General features: G+C 32.5%; 3 non-coding genes across 3 annotated transcripts; 1 reads left to right on the forward strand and 2 right to left on the reverse strand.

Annotated features, from left to right (window-relative positions):
• Nucleotides 1-351: 351 nt before the first annotated feature.
• TRNAE-CUC (transfer RNA glutamic acid (anticodon CUC)) lies at nt 352-423 on the reverse strand. Its single transcript has one exon. It is a non-coding gene; the product is annotated as a tRNA-Glu (tRNA).
• Nucleotides 424-8419: 7996 nt separating this feature from the next.
• Nucleotides 8420-8491, reverse strand: TRNAE-CUC (transfer RNA glutamic acid (anticodon CUC)). Its single transcript has one exon. It is a non-coding gene; the product is annotated as a tRNA-Glu (tRNA).
• Nucleotides 8492-13351: 4860 nt separating this feature from the next.
• Nucleotides 13352-13423, forward strand: TRNAE-CUC (transfer RNA glutamic acid (anticodon CUC)). Its single transcript has one exon. It is a non-coding gene; the product is annotated as a tRNA-Glu (tRNA).
• The last annotated feature ends 340 nt before the right edge of the window (nt 13424-13763 follow it).

Raw genomic sequence — 13763 nt, forward strand, 5'->3', positions numbered from 1 at the left:
GATCTCTGTCCCTAGACATCTACAATTGTAAACGTTGTCTACCTTAAATCGGACGGAGGAGAGGACGCTTACAAAGAGGACATTACCTTACGCGTCCCTTCCTCTGTCAAATTAATTACTACACTGTTTTAGGTATACATAAGCAGATGGAATCTTGAAATGAAGAACTTTACGACGTAGCTTTGTAGTTATTTATAAATGGGTCCATTCACCTTCCGCGTATTCATCTGGCCTAGTTTCTTTTTTTAATTCTTATTATAAAACGGACACACAAAAATAACCATATAAATTTTATACATTAGAAATTTAAGCTTCATGATAAAAGGTTCAAAAATAATAGTACAAAAAGTATTCCGGTACCGGGAATCGAACCCGAGCCTCCTGGGTGAGAGCCAGGTATCCTAGCCACTAGACCATACCGGATCATGTAAGCAATTCCAAATTTTAAGAGTAATGCTACAGTCTAAATTTATTAAACGATAACTTTAGCAGTAATCAGCACTAAAGAACACTCATAGTATTTTTATTTAACAACACCATGTGCGAAGACAAACTATTTAATGACCCTTTCCACGTGATATTACCATGATCCCATTACTTAGATACGTTTAAAAACAAACGAAAAATTTTGTTAAAAAAATAAGAAAAGTTGGCTTTACGAGTGAGAATTAAGTGCCCATTTCCGTCAAGTGGCAGTTAAACACTCAGCTTATAAATACTTAAGTTAATTCGAACTTATTCCACTACTGTTTTTTAATATAATAAATTTCAACAGTGCTTCATAAATATTAAAATTTTTATTCCTTTCTTTCGTTTTGTAATAAAACAGGGATAAAAAGATTGTTTTGTACATTTTGTCAACGGAAACCTACATGAACTTTTTAATATTATTATTATTATAGAAGATTAAAACAACGCCGTTAGATATAAATAAAATTCGTTTTACTTACCGTTGATTTCTGAGACCAATATCTCTATATAAAACGTATCGTTGACTAAACCGAGCTAAAAAGATGTTTGAAACGAAGATTTTGGTCTTAGAAACCCACGATAAATTATCGACTAATTGAATATTTTTTTAGGAATAAACCTAACTTTATCAGTCTTCTGTACCTAGACCTTTATTGAATCAACTCACATCATTGGCTTTGGAACAACTCGAGCGACAAGCAAATAAATAAGTTAAACACCAGCCCCTTAAGGACTTTAATCCGATCAAAGGCCCTTTGGAAGCCGTTTAATGAACTGTATATACGTAAAGAGGCAACGTTAAAATTATCAATAAACCTACTAAGTAAGACCTTATTATAAAATCTCTTTTGAAAATCTTGATTCAAACATATTATATTTATCTATTACTAGCGGTTACCTGCGACTCCGTCCGCGCATATTGAAAAAAACTAAAAAACCTTCCTGAACAAATCCCGTGAAAATCGGGTTAGCCGTTCTGGAGATCACCCGAGACAAACGCAGACATACAGAACTGATATATAAACACGGCTAAACACTCACATATATTCGTCCGGTGGCGGCACCGACTAGTTTCGAGCCCATCGGGGGCCCTTCATCAGGATGAGTGGTACTGGTGAGCGTACACTCAGAGTGAGCGACGGGCCGCGTCCGCGAAATAATACCAGTACCACTCATCCTTCCATTAAATTGGGATGTATTTGTCATCACTGGCAGGTAAGTACCAAACCTTAACAAGGTTCAACAAAGAAATATCTAATAAAACTATTACTTTCCGTTGAACATTTTCTTCGGCTCGTCGTTTTATGACATAACAAAAAATCTTTCAAAGAAAGGCGAAATATAGTTATGCGTTTGCAAAAAAAAAGGGAAATATAATGTTGAGATTGGGCCATCTGGATATCGAAACAAAATTCAATCCATTTCTCGAGCAAATAAATCTCAAGATGTGCTGCGACTATTGACTTCAATATTTTCTTATCGGATAACTTCGTGCTCTGTTAGATTTCTCACGATATAGTGCAGAATTTTTGTGCTTTCCGACATCTTCTTCTGTTTCTTCTTCACGAAGGGACTAACGTAACGTAATCTGTATTATTATTTTTGACTAGCTGAGCCCGCGACTTCGTCCGCGAGAAATACTGACTTTGTTTGTCTTATTTTTTCTAAAATAAAATAATTTTTAAAAATAAATGTACATCTTAAGTAACTCTTTATTGCTTTAGTTACCTGGCAATAAAAGGCCCGTCAACATCGATCCGGCCATTTCAGAGATTAGTCGGAAAATACAGACAGAGAGACAGACAAAAATTGTAACTGTACCGTGTATATATTCATATGCATGTTGTAAAAAATGGTTATTTCAATATTACAAACAGACACTCCTATTTTATTTATATGTATAGATTTTGGCCACTTAACAAATGATTGATTGATTTCCAACTTCAAGCATTCTTAAGCTACTATTAAATGTTATTAGACTTGACTTAAATAATGTTAAATACTACTTTATAACCTTTATTTAAGCTCCGCATTATCCTTTAATTAATCCTATTCTCTGACTCAACGAAACTGGATCAAAGTATTAGAAACAACACCTTTGTCACTGAAATAATAATTTACATATCAATTTAAAATAAATCTCAGTTTGATACACATTTTAGAAGAGAAAGAGAGAACGAGTAGGCGAAATATCAATGTGTTCAACGACGCCCATTGTCACCTGCAATACCAGAGGAACCGCAGATAAGTTGACACCCTTTGAGATGATGAAATTCTTCTAACATTAAAATCTATATAAAACATATCTTCATCTCTGTCATTATCTTTGACAAATAGGAGAGATAACAATCTGTTTAATCCAAGATTTTGATCTCAAAAACCCACGGTTAGGAACTTTACGTTTATAATTTCGATCATTTATCTCGTATGTAAAAGGAGCGAGTTACGAATTAATTAGAGAGGAAATAATGTGTATCCAACGTGAAATACCTAAGCTTAAACGTTTTATTGGCTTATGCCTGCGCGATAAAGGTGTACCATTAATTCATTGATTTATGTTCTCTTAGATTGGTAACTATCTTTATAGTACCTGTCGCCCGCGACACCGTCCGCGAGGAATTATATAAACCTAATTAGTAGCCTATATGTTCTTCCAGACTATGTCTTATGTCTATGCCAAATTTAAGCCAGATCCGTTCAGTCGTTCCGGCGATACCTTCAAACAAACATTCATCTAAACATTCGCATTTATAATATTAGTAAGATGTACTTAATTTTATTCTCCAACTTAAAGACTCTGATATAATATTTCTGACACTAGTTTTAAAACTATGCGATATATTTTTAAAATAAACAAAGGAAGCAGTTTACGATGGGACAGAGCGTGTTTATGGTGGGCGGGATTAGCGAACGTTCACCGCTCATTCCGACTGTGGACGCGAGAAAATTGCCAATATCCCCTCCGAAAGAACCTACCCGTATTTATGTTTTGTCTGCCATATTGCATATTATATCTTCCTGATACACCACATAGTAAAAATAGCAGTTGAATGTCTAGATGGATGGATATTTGTTTGAAGAACGACTGAACCGATCTTTGTCTATGAAGATGCCATTCTGCAGTACTGGCCATTTCAAATAAAAATAGTTTTTGTATTTATTATAGTATTCTAATTTCAAATTAATTTGATTTTAAAAACATGGAATTCCGTTTCTTTTTAAAATTTTCACGTGTCAAAATTACATAAAGTCGTTTAAATATGACTGACAAAAACATTTTTATTGAGTCGCCTTTAACCCTTGGGACATAACATTTCGGGAATGTGAGTTTGTAAAAATTTTATACAACATAAATCAACCCTCTGAAATGATATTTCATAACTTTATATTTTTGTTCACCTTTAAAAGGGACATAAAGAGTGCTTCGACACATAATATTAGCAGCATATCGATTGACTTTTCACTGCAGTTGAATAAACATATTGTTATATCTGTCATTCGTTTTGAAAAAGTAGAGATAGCATGTACTGTAATTCACCAGAGGAAACTCCATACATTGCGAGACTAGGTGTCCTCAGTCATCAGTCATGTGACATCAGTCTTACTAATATTATAAATGCGAATGTTTAGATGGATTTTTGTTAGATGGCATCTCCATAACGGCTTCATGGATCTCTTTGAAATTTGGTATAAGTAAACATAGCTTGGAAGAACATAGGCTACTAATTATTTTATTAATTACGCGCCGATTGAGGCGCGGGCAACTTCGTCAAGCACTTGACGTGCAATCTGCAGGTCCTGGGTTCGAATCCCGCTATGTACCAATGTGTTTTTCGATTTCCGATTTACAAATGTACATTTATCCGACGTTCTTACGGGGAAGGAAGAAATTCAAAAGATATGTGTGAAGTCAACCATCCTGCACTGGGCTAGCGTGGTTGATTAAGGCCTAATCACCCCTAGCTTAGGGTAGATAGTGAGCTGATGATGATGACTAAATAAGTATGATTTTATAGAAATACAGGTTGACTACAATAGTCTTCTAGACATATTAAAATTAAAAAAATAATAATTTCATAAGTCCCTTTTCATCTTCCTTTCCAATTTTAAAATTAAAAACGTGTTAGAGTTAAACGTTGCATTTCGCGCCTTTTATGTCCGGAGCGCAAAATTAATCTGCGCAAATGGAGAATCGTTTGCTCTAACTTTTCTCGTCACGTACAATATATTTTTTAGACGCTGTCACTTGGATGTAGACTTTAAAATTATTTTTCATTAACTTTCACCTAATGAAATAGTTTTTTTTTTATTTGTTTTATTTGCGTGACTTATTTTGACTGTAATCTAATAATCTATTAGATTCGATACAAAATACATACGCTAATATTTTTATTGAAACTTCATATATTTTTTGGAATAATATAGCTTAATTACTTATTTATTATTCAATTATTAATGCGAACTTCTTACTAATATTATAAATGCGAATGTTTGGATGGATGGATAAATGTTTGTTTGAAAGTATCTCCAGGGCGAATCTCGATGACATTTGGTGTACAAATAGAACATAGTCTAAAAGAACACATAGCCTACTATTTTTTTTTTTTTTTTTATAAAAACGTTTTTGAGCTGCCTCATGTATCGATGGCTTTTGCAAATGACATAGTCGTGGTCAGATTAAAGTATTTTGCTTTATGTTTGGAAGAGGAACGGGCGCGTTTTGTTTTTAAATGACATTGGCATTTTTGCTGCGGAAAAGTTGTATTTTTTCGGTGCATTGGATTGCTGCCAGCGTTATCACAGCGCGTAAAAACCCTGCCGCCGCAGATGTTGTTAATTTGCATCTGAATTGTGGGAGTTTGAAAATCTGCAAATACTAGACTTGCAGTGATATGATGGACTTTTGATATAGAGGCACCCAAGCTGGGCATTGGAGAACTTTTCAAATAGGCACAAAATAACACGCTTTTAGCCTGTCCATTTATAGAGGTGAATGTGGTCTAGTGACTAGGATATTTAACTATCACCGAGGAGTATCGGGTTAGATTCGGCATCGTCTGTATTATTCCTTGTTACTTTAATAAATTATTATGAATTTATTTTCACAAAAACAACTGTTTTGGACACTAAAAGCTCATTTATGCTGAAAACAACAACAAAGTCGTTTGTTAGAATAATGGCTGCCATATTTTTTATGTAATAGCATTTAATCCCAAACAAAATAAAGATAAACGAAAAAAAATGCCATTTGGCAACCAGGATAGAGTTAACTGACCATTTATATACAATATCATATATACAAAATGATAATTATGGTTCTAATATCTATATTCAATGTTGATTTGGAACAAACACACTAAATAAAATTTGTAGCCAAGCCAAAAAGTAGGTAAAGACAGGTATTTACTATTGGAATCTAGATTCTCCTTACGCAACACCTTCTAAAGTTCGTAAGACTACGTTCTAACTTTGCTAGACCAGACAATATTTTTAGAACTATCCAGAGCCGAGGCGGACTATCTAACTTTTCGTCTCGACTAAAATAAATCACTGTCATGGAATCGATTACTGAACGTACGCTTTATCGCCGCAACAAATCGTTCGCGAGACCGAATCTAATCAACTAAATAATTGAACGACTATAGAAAGAAAACTTCGTCGACTCCTTAACAAGATGTAATAAGAGGATCGAATATCATATTAACGTACATCGTACATCATAAATTATGTAATTAAAACTCCAATAGCCTAATGGTTAAAGGTACGGATTGTCGAACACGTTGTCAAGAGTTCAATTCTCACCATTTGTCGTAAACCAAATCATATCACAAGCTTAGAACTTACTTGGAATGGTACGTGAAATATTAGTAAATTAACAAAAATCTGCTAATATTTTTAAAAACAAAAAGTAGTTCAGAAAAAGGCTATAAGCAGTTCTTAAAACAGTATGAGTTTACTTACAATACCTTTATTTATCTACTTTTCATGAACCTATAGATAAAAATGTTTGTCAGATTTAACACTAATAAAGCCAATAGGCAAAGGTACACTTAACAATGTACACTTAACTGAACATTCCAACTGTTAAAACGGAAGCTTAAGTAATAACTAAATTTATTCATTGACTTAAATCATCCAAAGTTTCTTTCATAATGTTAAAGAAAGACGTACAAGCGAACTATAATAAAACTGGTATGAAAACGTTCTCGCAATAAACTTGTTATCCAAGGGTTTTGTTAAAATTAAAAAGGTACCCCGTCGACTTTATAGCCTGTCTAACTTACTTTAAAATATATTGGACGCGTTTGTAAAGTCTCACTGAGTCAGGCTTTTGTTATATTGAAACTATAACAGTTAGGTATTTTCTTTATAAAATTAATTCTGTTGATAGAAAAGTATGTAATTACATTATCAAATATGATGCGATCATATAACATATTTTTATACAAAAACAAGCTGTCGCCCGCGACTCCTTTCGCGCGGGATTATAAAATAGTAGCCGATTCCCAGACGTACTGAATAAAATTTCATAAATCGGTCAAGCCGTTTCAAAGGAGTAAGCTAACAAACATTGTGACGGGAGAATTTTACATATATGATGTCAACATTGGTAACCAACCCCAACACATTTGCTGTAAGTTTCCGAACAATTTCTCTTTTTTAATTTTTTTCAAGCTAAAAGGGATCTATAAGTTTTATACAAGGGTTTTTCAACAGTGAAATCTCACACTTAGTAAGTTTATTTTGTTAAATTATTACTGTTATAATTTTATTTCACTAAATTACCTGAATGCAACGACGTCAGGAAAACTTCGCTATGTTGATTTATTCTCTGTTGACGTCGATTGATTGATTCTGCGTTCAACTCGGAACTTCCTATAATGCGGCGGCCATTTTAACTTCAATTTATATTGTTTTACATTTTTCAATTGATTTATACCTAGGATTTTATTAATCGATCTGATTGGTTTAGTTTTACAGAATTACTATTCGTTATTTAGTAATCCATTCAAAAATCTTTAAAATAAAATTCCAGGTTAAATACAAGTAGAAGAAAATAAGTGCGAAAAATCTTTACTTTTACTATAATTGTAAAAATCTTCAATAATCTGTATTTTAATCGATTTTAAATCTAATATAATCCAAGTAATATCTAAATGGCGTTAACATTTGTTATCTCCCGTGATAATACGTTGGCGAACTTCCAAGATTTGGGTAAAACCAATTTTTACCCTGGCAAGCAATAATGCCAACGTCACTTAAACATATATGAATGTTTCCCCGCACAACCATCCTGTAGGCAACCGTCCAGATATACAGGGTGTCGTTTCAATTTCTGCTATGGAATCTGTGTTCTTCCGTACACATCATTTTCGAAGGGTTGGAAACGCTCAACAGTTGTAAGGTTTTGAATTATGTTTGCATATTTAGTAGATATATTGTAATTAACTCCGTTTTCCTGTAATTGACTACTACAATAGCTTTGTACGTGAATTAAAATGCATTCGCATTTATACTATTAGTAAGATAAAAACTAAACAATGTCGTCCTATTCTTATTTTTTTTATTAAAAAGTGATGAAAATTAAACATCGTATGACTAATACAAATCTTTTAAAATGTACTTAAGTGTTCTATAAAATGTTATTAAGGAATACATTTTTCTTAAAAGCATTTTCGGAACGAGAAAACTGCGCACCATTATTAAAATATATGCTTGAGATGTCGCCATATTAAATATTTCAATATTATCTTTAGTAATATTAAAATCGCCTAACGTTATATTAAAATAGCACGAATAATCTAGTTCTTTCTATAATACCATCTTATAATATCCTTCTTCGTCGATAACTTGGCTATTGCGTTTCACAAACTATTCAGAATATTAGCAATAATTTTTGAATTTAAAAATTAAAACAAATGACACTTTAAATAAGAACCAAAAAGTATTCCGGTACCGGGAATCGAACCCGAGCCTCCTGGGTGAGAGCCAGGTATCCTAGCCACTAGACCATACCGGATCCATGGTAGACGTAATGAAAAAATAACCATTTTCGGTTGCCATATAATTTAAATTTAGAATACAACTAAATTTAATTTTCTTCTAGAGAATATTTATTAAAACCTAACCGTTAACTTACACCTAAAAGAATGACAAAACCTATTGTTCCTTTTAAAATTATATAGAACAGAGATAACATTTCTTTCTTCTTTCTCTAAAACAGAAATAACAGTGGCAGTGTAAACCGCCTGTTACGTTTACTCTGACATCAACCCACCTGTGACATTCGAATAAAAGTAGATAGTTAACCACAGTTGATGCCGATGCTTTCAAATAATTTTGACCCTCATAAATCGCACTTGCTAACCTCTAACAGAACTAGTGGACAACATTGTACTATCAAATACTTTCTCAGGTGAACATAACCTTTTGCTTATACATATGCTTAGGTATATAACCAAAGAAATATGTACTTATAATATTTTATGACTTGATATTATTACCTTGAGAGCGTCGGTGGCTCAGGGGTTACTTGACTTGCAATCTGCAGGTTTTGGGTTCGAATCCCGCCATGCACACCAATGTTTTTTAGATTTACATACGAACATTTATCTGACGTTTTTACGGTGAAGGATAACATCGTGATGCAACCTGCCCAACCTGCTCTGAGCTAGCATGGTTGACAAAGGCCTTATCACCCTTTATGTAGGGTACGTTTCGAGCCTCAGTAAGAACGTATAGTGAGCTGATGATGATTATTATTACTTTAAATGATAATTTATGACTGAAAAAAAAGAATTTCAATATATTTTAATTTTATAGGACACCAAATATCCATTAAATTAAATATTTATTGTACACTTTTGAATCTCTACAGTTCGTGTCAACTTGTTGTTTTAGGAACAATTAGACAAATATACGAAAGGTGAAACCCTTAAATTAATTGTAATAAACAAAATTGATATTGACAATTATAACGAAATAGATTCAAACATAATTAAAATAATTGCTGAAACTACTCAAATTAACAATAATATTTTATCTATACTTGAAATAAAATTTAGTGCACAAGTGTAATGAACGACAGACGGATTGAAAGTGAAGTAGACAAAATGAAACATAAAATAAATTTAGAAGAAATCAGTAAGAAAATTATTAATTGTATAAAACCGTTGCTTATTATCGAATATTTCTATGGAATATTTAGATATCGTTTAAATAAATCAATTCTTTCACCAATTGATAGACGAATGAAGATATTTAGTATCATAATAACGATAATATGGGTAACCTCTATCAATTGCATATGTATTATACCAAAACTTAACATTTTATTTCAAAATAGGATTAATATGAGCAAATTAATACATGAACTACCTTGGTTGGTTTGTTGTGGACACTACGCTTTATCTAATATCATGATGATTTTTTGGCAAAGTGATAGTAATTTAAAGATTTTAGAAGATCTTACTAAAATTGATATCAAGCTGCACGTATGCATGAACAAAAACTTTTATCAGAAATCACAGAATGAATGCAAAAAATTGATAATTGGATTTTTCTTAAATTGCATTTTAATGATATCTACAGTTTACATATATGAAGAAAATATTAATTATAAATTTATCACATATTTATTCGTATACTTCGAAAGGAAATTAGGTATTATTGTGTTGTGTGAATTTTTACATCTTATAAGACATAGAATGTTGTTGATAAAGAATTATTTATTGAAGTTTATAATAAGTCAAAAATTTCAAAATATCACTTGCAAAAGTCTACTTAAAAATGAATTTGAAGATAATATAAATTTTATCGGAACAGCTTCAATGACAAACAATAAAATAACAGATTTAGCAAATCTTTTCAAAGACATGGGCGATACTTGTTATATTATAAATAATATTTTTAACTTTTTTATAATTGCCTCAATAGTATCTACATTTGTATTTATCATATCTTTTTTTTGGGCGACATTAAAATTTCTTAAAGTCACTGGAGTTGAAAAAACTACAATAACAATGGTAAAGATAATAGCTTGGAGTTTTATTGAATTATTATCTATCTTCATCATATCTTATTATTGTGAGAAAATTGTTGAAGTAAAAGAAGAGATTAAAGTGTTATTAAACAAAATAATGATTGATGAAAAACTTCCAAAGAGAATGAGAGATCAAGCTAAAGTTTTTGTGGAAATAACTGATATCTGGCCAATGTCTTTTCACGCTTATAATATGTTTGAAATAAACAAAAATCTAATACTAAAGTTTATTGGTATTTGCACATCTTATCTTATAGTGGTTATACAAATCGATGAATTTGTAGTAGAAGAATAAATAATAAATTTAATTCATCAAGAATATAACTTATAGAGGACCGAAAGATATAATAAAATGTCTGTAAACAGGCATAGAAGATATAAATTTTAGTATAAAAATAATGAGGGGTCCAAATACTTGACCGGAATTCACAACACATCAGAAACCTACCATTACAAACTCATATTTGAAAGGAAAAACCCCGCATAAAAACCTCAAGAGACTAGTTGAACATAATAATCTACTAACATCGCGTATGACGAATTGTAAAGAATAAAAATATCTCTCACCTCATTTTGTATTTTAATTTAAGAGTTAAAAAAAATAACAAAAGTTAATTGGTTAGAATTATATGGTCTTGTTATGTAAGAGCGACGTGGAAGACGAACTTTAAATGAAATTGGGTTGTGTTGACTCTGCTTCAAAATGGGAGACAATTTTTTTTAAATCAATGACTTACATCAATGTTGATGTAAGTTATTGATGAAGTGGTAGAGCCCGCTTTAACATCTTCCAGTTCGCCGGTGAAAAACCACGACCACACAGAAGACAGGTGTCAAGTGGGAGCAATTCCGCGTTTCATCTGATGAGTGTGCGTCCCAGAGGCCTGATTTAGTCCTCTTTCCCTTCCCACCCCTTTTCTTATAAGGAAAGGATGGAAAGTGTGGACTTTCCGGATGAGAGGATGTATATAAAGTGAAAATATTTTCTTTCTGTGTATCCTCTCCTCCGTCGATTAAAGGTAGGCAACGCATATGCAATTGCGTATGTCTATGGGCAACGGTCACTTCGCTATTTCAGCGATTTCAGGTGGCCGCTCGCTCGTTTGCCACCTTGTGAAATAAAAAAAAATGTTCTATTGCAAAAAAAAATGTTTTTACCGACACTTGAGTGTCGCAACCATACTAAAAACCAAGTAGTCCTTTATTTTTAAGAAAACACTTCAAACTTATACATTGAATGTTGTCCAGTAAGGGATTCCTACATGTCGGGGACATAGTTTGGAATTTATGACGGTCAATTTTATTTTACAGCCTCCCAAACGAGTCACGAATTCAGAATTAACATTTGTTTGAACTTGATCGTATTTTACATAGAAAAAACTATTTCCAATTGGTGATCCTTTTCTATAGCTAGTGGTATCTTTGAAAATTTCTAGAAACTTGGGTCTTAACATCGAGGATTTAACTAAAGAGTTTTACTGGAAAACGCAAATCATATTACCTCTATTTTTTGTAATAGAATAAAGGTATTATGGATTTAGCAGTGGTATCCAACGTTTAAAGAATTTATTTGTAGATTAACAAATTCCGAGGGGTTTTAAATTTAAACATAAACATAGCTTTGGAAAAGATAATCAATAACAGTCCGTAAGTTTTCCCCGAGCTGATAAATTGTTGTTAGAGGGTGATCTCTAATGTAGCGAAAAATTTAAAAATTCCTACCTTATATAAAGCAAAACGGTACCAGTCTTCTTTTCCTCCTCTTAATCGAATTAGATAAATGTAATTCAAAAATTCATGTATTAAAAAAAAACATTTTAGCTGTCATTTGTTTGTGTCAGCTGAAACACAGAAAAAGCTAAACAAAAAATACTACACCTTAACACAAAGCAGTAAAGTCGAAACTTAATAAATCACTATACCCGGACGTCGTTCTTTCAGCATAGTTTTTGAACAAGTTCTCAGTTATAAAATATGGAGCGGTTATTGCGGGCAGTGAATTTGTTTATGCATCCTCTAGGAAGTTGAAATGGCCCATAAAATCTACCGGTCGACGAAAGAGTGCACCGAATAAGCAATCCTAAATGTAAGAAATACTACTAAACGTTTAAAATGTAACATAGCAAAAAGGGAATAAGATAAATCTTAATTGAGACAACTTTAACAAAACTTATATCGTCGCCTTTTAGGTATCATATTTTAGTAAGAAAAGCTTACGCTGCGAAAGCTCGAATTTGTAATGCTAATTCACACAAGGCCAGTGAGCCTACAACGAATATTTGTGATAAGCGCCATCGTATCGTCATTCACAAAATTTGTATTAAAATTTGATAAACGTAAATGTGATATAATAGATAATAACGGTACGAAGGTGCTTGTTACAAATATTCATGCTAGGTCCACTGAACCGAAGACAAGTAGTACTACAATATTTTATAACCTCATTCATTGTTAAAACAGTAAATACTGTTATTTGCCGGAGTGTTTAAACAGTAACAATGCACTGTTTTTCTGTACTATTACTGTTCAGCCCTCCTGTGAAAGTAGAAGCTCACAATATCGGTAAACAATTTGTATTCAGGGAGCTTTTGACATGCCGCGAGATCAAAATCTGCGGGCACGTCTGCAACACAGATGTGCGCGATCTTATTGCGAGCTTCGCTTGTTGATAATGTTCAATATATTACATATAATGGTGCTTACGTTGAATCTATTTTTATTAAACAGAAATATTGGTTAATATTTTTATATTTATTTTTATTATGTAGATGGGAATGTCTCTAAAACCTTTATTTACTTATTTTCTAACTGTATATATTTTCTTACTCAACGTATCAATCCGGTATGGTCTAGTGGCTAGGATACCTGGCTCTCACCCAGGAGGCTCGGGTTCGATTCCCGGTACCGGAATCCTTTTTTGGCTCTACATATTATCTCCGATTCGCTTTCTTTACTTTTGTCGTCGTAAATATACTCACTACACTCCGTTGACTCTCTCTAAATTATTGTAGAGAAAAAATATATCGCATTATAAATTGTTTTTTAACTCCATTTGGTCCAATCCAATGATGAATTTGCTCAAAGAAATCGAGTACACTACAAACGAACGATTTCTTTACATTTTTCCAAATAACAAAATACGCGAGAAGATATGAAATAAAATATTGGATTCAACAATTTCAGCATATCTCGTGGATTTATTTGCGCAAGAAATGGATTGAATATTGTTTCAATATACAGATGGCCCAAT

Source organism: Papilio xuthus, unplaced genomic scaffold (assembly GCF_000836235.2).
Source record: "Papilio xuthus unplaced genomic scaffold, Pxut_1.1 DF826933.1, whole genome shotgun sequence".
NCBI classification, from domain to species: domain Eukaryota; kingdom Metazoa; phylum Arthropoda; class Insecta; order Lepidoptera; family Papilionidae; genus Papilio; species Papilio xuthus.